General features: G+C 38.4%; 1 pseudogene; it reads left to right on the top strand.

The window, feature by feature from the left end:
* The first annotated feature begins 5,310 nt into the window (after positions 1 to 5,310).
* Positions 5,311 to 6,168, top strand: LOC109216031 (annotated as a pseudogene).
* The last annotated feature ends 369 nt before the right edge of the window (positions 6,169 to 6,537 follow it).

Genomic DNA, 6,537 nt, shown 5'->3' with positions numbered 1-6,537 from the left:
GTTTACTTCTCAGTTCTGGAGAACATTTCAGCGAGAGTTGGGTTCACAGGTAGAGTTGAGCACAGCATTTCATCCTCAGACGGACGGACAGTCCGAGCGTACTATCCAGATATTGGAGGACATGTTGCGTGCCTGTGTTATTGATTTTGGAGGTTCTTGGGCTGAATTCTTGCCACTTGCAGAGTTTGCTTATAACAACAGCTATCAATCCAGCATTCAGATGGCGCCGTATGAAGCCTTATATGGGAGACGGTGTAGATCTCCGGTCGGTTGGTTCGAGCCCAGCGAGGCTAGATTATTGGGGACAGAGTTAGTGCAGGATGCCTTAGAGAAGGTAAAAGTGATCCAGGAGAGACTTCGTACAGCTCAGTCGCGTCAGAAGAGCTATGCGGACCGGAAGGTTCGAGATGTATCTTATGCGGTGGGCGAGAAGGTCTTGTTGAAGGTTTCGCCTATGAAAGGCGTTATGAGGTTTGGAAAGAAAGGAAAGCTGAGTCCAAGGTTCATTGGACCTTTTGAGATACTTAGGAGGATTGGGGAGGTGGCCTATATGCTTGCTTTGCCACCTAGCTTGTCGGGAGTTCATCCGGTGTTCCATGTTTCTATGCTCCGGAAGTATGTTGGGGACCCGTCTCATGTATTAGACTTCAGCACGATCCAGTTGGATGAGGACTTGACCTACGATGTAGAGCCGGTGGCTATTTTGGGTCGTCAGGTTCGAAAGTTGAGATCTAAGGACATAGCTTCGGTGAAGGTACAGTGGAGAGGTCGGCCCGTGGAGGAAGCCACTTGGGAGACCGAGCAGGAGATGCGGAGCAGATATCCTCACTTGTTTGAGACTCCAGGTATGTTTCTTGACCCGCTCGAGGACGAGCGTTTGTTTAAGTTGGGGAGGATGTAACGACCCGACCCGTCGTTACGGGAGTTACCGCCCCGTTTTCCCCGTTTTATGCTTCTATATGTTTCATTATATGTGTTTGGAAAATTTGAAGTAATTCGGATAGAGTTCGGTTAGAAATGAGACAATAAGTCTCTTTATGAGAAGGTTAGTTTGGAAAAGTCAACCGAATGTTGACTTATGAGTTAGAAGGCTCGGAATGGATTTCCGATGATTCGACCAGTTTCGGGGGATGATTTGTGACTTAGGAGCGCAATCGGAATTGAATTTGGAGGTCCGGTGTAGAATTAGGCTTGAATTGGCTAAGGTTGGATTTTGGCGAATTCCGGATGGTAGGTGAGATTTTGATCCAAGGGTCGGAATGGAATTCTGAGAGTTGCAGTAGCTCTGTTAGGTGATTTTGGATATGCGTGCAAAGTTTCAGATCATTCGGAGGTGTTTAGGTCGGGTTTTAGATCAAATGCAAGTTTCGGAAGTTTTAGTTTAACTTAGGCTTGAATCCGTGGTAATTCGATGATCTTGGTGTTTATGATAGTGTTTTTATGTTACGAGCAAGTTCGAATGAAGTAATAGAACATATCTGTGCATTTGGTTGAGGTCCCGAGGGCCTCGGGGTGAATTCGGGTGGTTAAACGAGAGTTTTGAGGTATAATTGCAGGTCAGATTTTGCTGTCATCTGGTGTTTCCGCTTCTGCGGAAATGGACCGCAGAAGCGGTACCGCAGAAGCGGGTACGTGGTTGCAGAAGCGGTCGTGGCCGGCTAGGGAAATTCCGCAGATGCGGAAGGTGGCTCGCACCAGCGGGTCCGCATAAGCGGACAAGGTGCCGCAGAAGCGGTTTTGGAAGGAACCGCAGAAGCGGACTTCGCGTCGCATAAGCGAAGTCCGGGCTTCTAAGTGAAAACCGCTTAAGCGGAAATGTGGCCGCAGAAGCGGTCCCGCATAAGCGAAAGCGGGACCGCAGAAGCGAAAATCGCTGGGCGACAGAAGGGTTTTAAAATAATATTTCATCCGCGACCCTTTCATATTTTTCCTCCATTGTTGACGTTCTTAAGAGCTTTGAACAAGGAAATTCGAGGGTTTTGACTGAGAATCACTTGGAGGTAAGTTCCTAGGCCTAAACATTCGAATCTATGGTAGAAATTACATGTAAATTGTAGAAAATTCATCAAAAACGGGTCAAGCTAGGGCTTGGAAAGCTGTGATGTAAAAATGGAATTTGGAGAGTCAAACGAGCTCCGATTTTGGTAAACTTTATATGCACGGACTCGTGGCGAGACGAGGAATCCGTTGGTGTGATTTTTGGAATTTTTCGAGAAGTGGGACCGGGGCTCGGGTTTTACCAACTTCGTGAATTTTAGTACTTTTCGAGTATTTTGATTGGGTTATGTTTCTTTAACCCATATTTATGTATTCGTTGTGATTTTGACTAGATTCGACGCGCGAGGAGGTCGATACGAAAGGAAAAGGCATTGCGGACCATTCTACGGCCGGATAGAGGTGAGCAGTTGGTGTATATGATGGCCTGAGGGTTTGAAACCCCGGCTTATCACGTTGTGACGCTATTGTAGGGCGTGACTCGCACCCCATGGCAGGTGCGGGATTGGTTATGACTGGGGATTGAGACTTAGTCCATCCCGAACAAGAATATTTCTATATTGGCGACTGATACACACTCTGTATTGAATATATCTGGGCTTATTGCCGTGTTTGGGGCCTTGTGCCGATCTGTAGCATCCTTAGAGGTTGAATGTCATTGTGATAGCATGCTTTGTATAATCATTGATCTCAGTCCTATGTCTAATCACTGTTATAAAATGCTAAGTCACTTTTCCTGAAGTTAAATATCTAAAGTATATTCTTCTTAATAAATTGGAAATTGGAAATTAATTGAATCTGTTACGTGACTCATATGCATATTATGGACTAAGTATGGATCGGGCTGCACGCCGCAGTGAATGGTATGATTATATTGCGCTTGGGCTGAAGGAGCCCCTTTGGAGTCTGTACACACCCCCAGTGAGCGTCGTCGACGTTAAATGGATCGGGGTGTACGCCACAGCGTGTTGATGTGCATTGCATTGCATCCTTTCATTTTACTTGACTGTTATATTTGAAGTTGTTTTGCTGTTGGTTCGTAGTAAGGTGTAGGACTGTTAGTTTTAGCTTTGCTTTGTGGAATTTCGTGGATTTCTTATCTTCGGACATTTTATATGCTTATTACTCACTGAGTCGGTAGTACTCACCCCTACTCCTTGCACCTTGTGTGCAGATTCAGGTACACCGGAGGCTTAGCTGAGCAGTCTTTGTTTTCCAGAGCTTATCAGAGTTGTTGAGGTAGTTGCTTGACGTTCGCAGGACTTGACTACTCTTCCTATTTCAGTTTTATTTATATATTTACATTTCTAGACTTGAGTATTTTCGTTCAGATATTGTTATTCAGATTGTTTTAGAGGCTCTAGACTCGTGACCCCAGATCTTTGGGAGTGCTTTTATCAGGCTTCGTATTTCTCAGTATTATTCTTCGATAAATTATTGGATTATTATTCTCAAACTATTATATTTTCTTTAAATTGTCGGTTTTGAGGTTTACGGTTGATTTGGGAACGACTGTGGTCAGGCTTGCCTAGCAATTGTGTTGGGCGCCATCACGACCGGGTTTGGGGTGGTGACAGCTTTATATAGGGGAACGGTGTTCTAAAAGGAAAAACGACCGGTCGGATCGTTACAGCAAATAAACGCCTCTAAATCATTTTCAATTGTTTAAAATTTAGGACATAACACTAGGTCTTGCTTTAAAGAATTAAATGGGTTTTCAATTGAAATCATGGATGAAAGCTTAAACCAAGGGAATAAATCAAAGGAAAATACTTAGGTCATGATTTAGACCTTACCCCATGGAAGAAACTTGAAGAATATCCTTGAATTTTCCCAATCCCAAACTTTCAAGATGAGGAAAACTCCAACAACTTCAATAGCCATAAACGCCTAGCTATTATACCTTTTTTCTTGTTCCAAATGATGCCGAAACTCACTTTTGATGCCTCCAATGAATTATTCGTGAAATTCCAGTCAAGTTAGGATTTTGAATCACTCCATTTGACCTTATAATGATGGAGGTATGTTGGATTTAATATTTGAAAATAAAGCAGATTTTCAAGTACAAATTCAGTGATAATTTTGTAATTAATCTGAAAAAGCTCGCAACCCAATTCTTAGTAAAATGCTCATACATTCCTCATACGATATCGAAACTTGATGGTTTCAGTTGCTATGGTTCCAAAATTATGATACGGATATAATAACTTAGTCGAAACACAAATCAAATGTCGTTGCTAAATGTGGTAACATTTATGCTCAAATCCATGTCGAAACCGAAAACAATCGCCATTCAACCCAAACTTATTCAATACTCATCAAAATTTAACCAAACACTGTGTACATGTAAAAAATCATCATAAAAACTTATTGGACTAATTAAATAGGTGATAATGGATCATTTGTGTTGGTATCCACGGGTTTTGTTTAACATTTGAGATCATCTGGAGTATATTTGAGGTAGTTTGATCGCGATTAAAATTGTAAACTAGAAGAATACATTGTTGAACAATATAGAAAATTTATGCCAAAGTGGTAGACTTTGATGAATAATTTAATAAATATGTAGATGTTAATAATACAAAAGTCGCAACGATCTGGTGAAGTCTGATGAATAATTGAATAAGCACAAAATTATGTCAATCGGGTAGAGTTTGTAAATAATTTAACAAATAGATTGAATGTAGATAACACAAATAATGCAATATGATAGAGTTCTGTGAAAAATTGAACAATTAGAAAGTCATGTCAATCGGGTAGAATTTATGAACAACTAACAGTATAAATAGGGTATATAATAAAATATATCTATCCTGTAGAGAAATTCTTGACAATAAATAAATGTATAGGCTTCAGAGGTTATTTTTTAAATAAAATTAAAAATGAAGACAATATAGTTAGAAACCAGTCAATTATAGGGACATTCCGTCCAATTTTACCCATACTAACAATAGCTCTTAATTGTTATCGTAGGATAAATTTAACAGTTTACACAAGGCTAAAGAGATAAAACATTCTTTATTAACTTACTATGATTAAAAAAATTATTAACTTGCCATATCGCAGGTGATATGTAATAATTAACCCACCTAAAAAATTGCGTTAGAACTATTGTCATGCAATCACAAGTGGAATAAGAAAATATTGTAATTCAAATGTATATAGTAAGACAAGAAATACATAATAAATGAATTGCCTTAATTCTGTTAATTGGTTACTATATTTTAGATATTGGACACTTAGAAAAAATACTATATAAAGATAGTTGTTGGTTAAATACTATATCACTGAAGTAAAAATAGTTTTATAAAAGAAATGGCAATTCCTAAAATTATTTTGCCCATTATTGGTGTTGTGACTACTTTGCTTTCTATAGCTTTGGCGACACCGGGGACTGCCACATTTTATACGCAATATGTTCGTAAGTATTTTAGTTTTGTACGCAAACAAAATGCGATTGACGTTGCATACACCGAGTAGTGTAAATTTTCTTTACTCTATAAATAAATATTAATTTATAATATCAAGTTAGTTATCATAATTTATATTTATTGAGATATTTAACTACAATTATTACCCTGTATATGGCTTGATATTTTTACACCACCAATGCTTGAATTTAAACTTTAAAAAAAATAGCTTTATTGATAAGAAAAAATAGTATGATAAATTACTAACCATTTTATGAAATAATAAAAAATAAAAAGGTTATTGATGATACATGAGCCATTTAACTTTAGAAACAAAAATAAGAACAATTATGTTATTCAAGTGAGAAACAACGCAAGTGTCTCATTCAATTATTCGCTTAATATTACCAAAAGAAAAAAAAACAAATTGATATGGGTAATTCTGAACTTGTTTAGAATTGAGGTTTTATTATTATTATTGGTGCAGCTTCAGCATGTTATGGAAACACAGCCCAAGGTACCATTATAGCAGCAGCAAGTGATCCTCTTTGGAATAATGGTGGGAATATGTGGCAAAACATTCAATGTCACATGCACTGGTCCAACAAATCCAGTGCCACACCCTTGCACTGGCAAGAGTATTGTGGTAAAGATTGTGGATCATCGCCCTGGATGTGGTGGAACCCTGGATCTCTCTAAAGAAGCCTTCTCAACCATTGCTAATCCTGTCGCTGGCGTTATTAAGATCGACTATGTCCAGTAAGTAACGATTTACACGTATTTATAAATTTATGTGTTGTATCTGCCACTGAGTATATTATTCGATAATTTTCGGGACTTCATGAGGGTATCAAATCTATACTATATATAGCATGCCGAAATATATTCTATAGTGAAGTTGATTTTGATCAATAATCACAATTATATTCATGTATCAATTCTAAGAATAAAAGTTCATTCTTTCCTTTTCTCTTTTATTCTTTGTTGGAAAATATTGAGCATGTTTTATCAAGCGCAAGATATTTATCACATGAAGACTATAAGGCACGATTGTTTTTACATAGGAGAGGAAGGATAAGACATAAATCATTTGGATTCATTAGTAATGAGAATTTAAAATATCACACATTGA

The sequence above is a fragment of the Nicotiana attenuata genome, unplaced genomic scaffold (assembly GCF_001879085.1).
Source record: "Nicotiana attenuata strain UT unplaced genomic scaffold, NIATTr2, whole genome shotgun sequence".
NCBI lineage: Eukaryota > Viridiplantae > Streptophyta > Magnoliopsida > Solanales > Solanaceae > Nicotiana > Nicotiana attenuata.
Note: the sequence above shows the minus strand (reverse complement) of the source record. Positions and strands in the feature narration are given on the sequence as shown.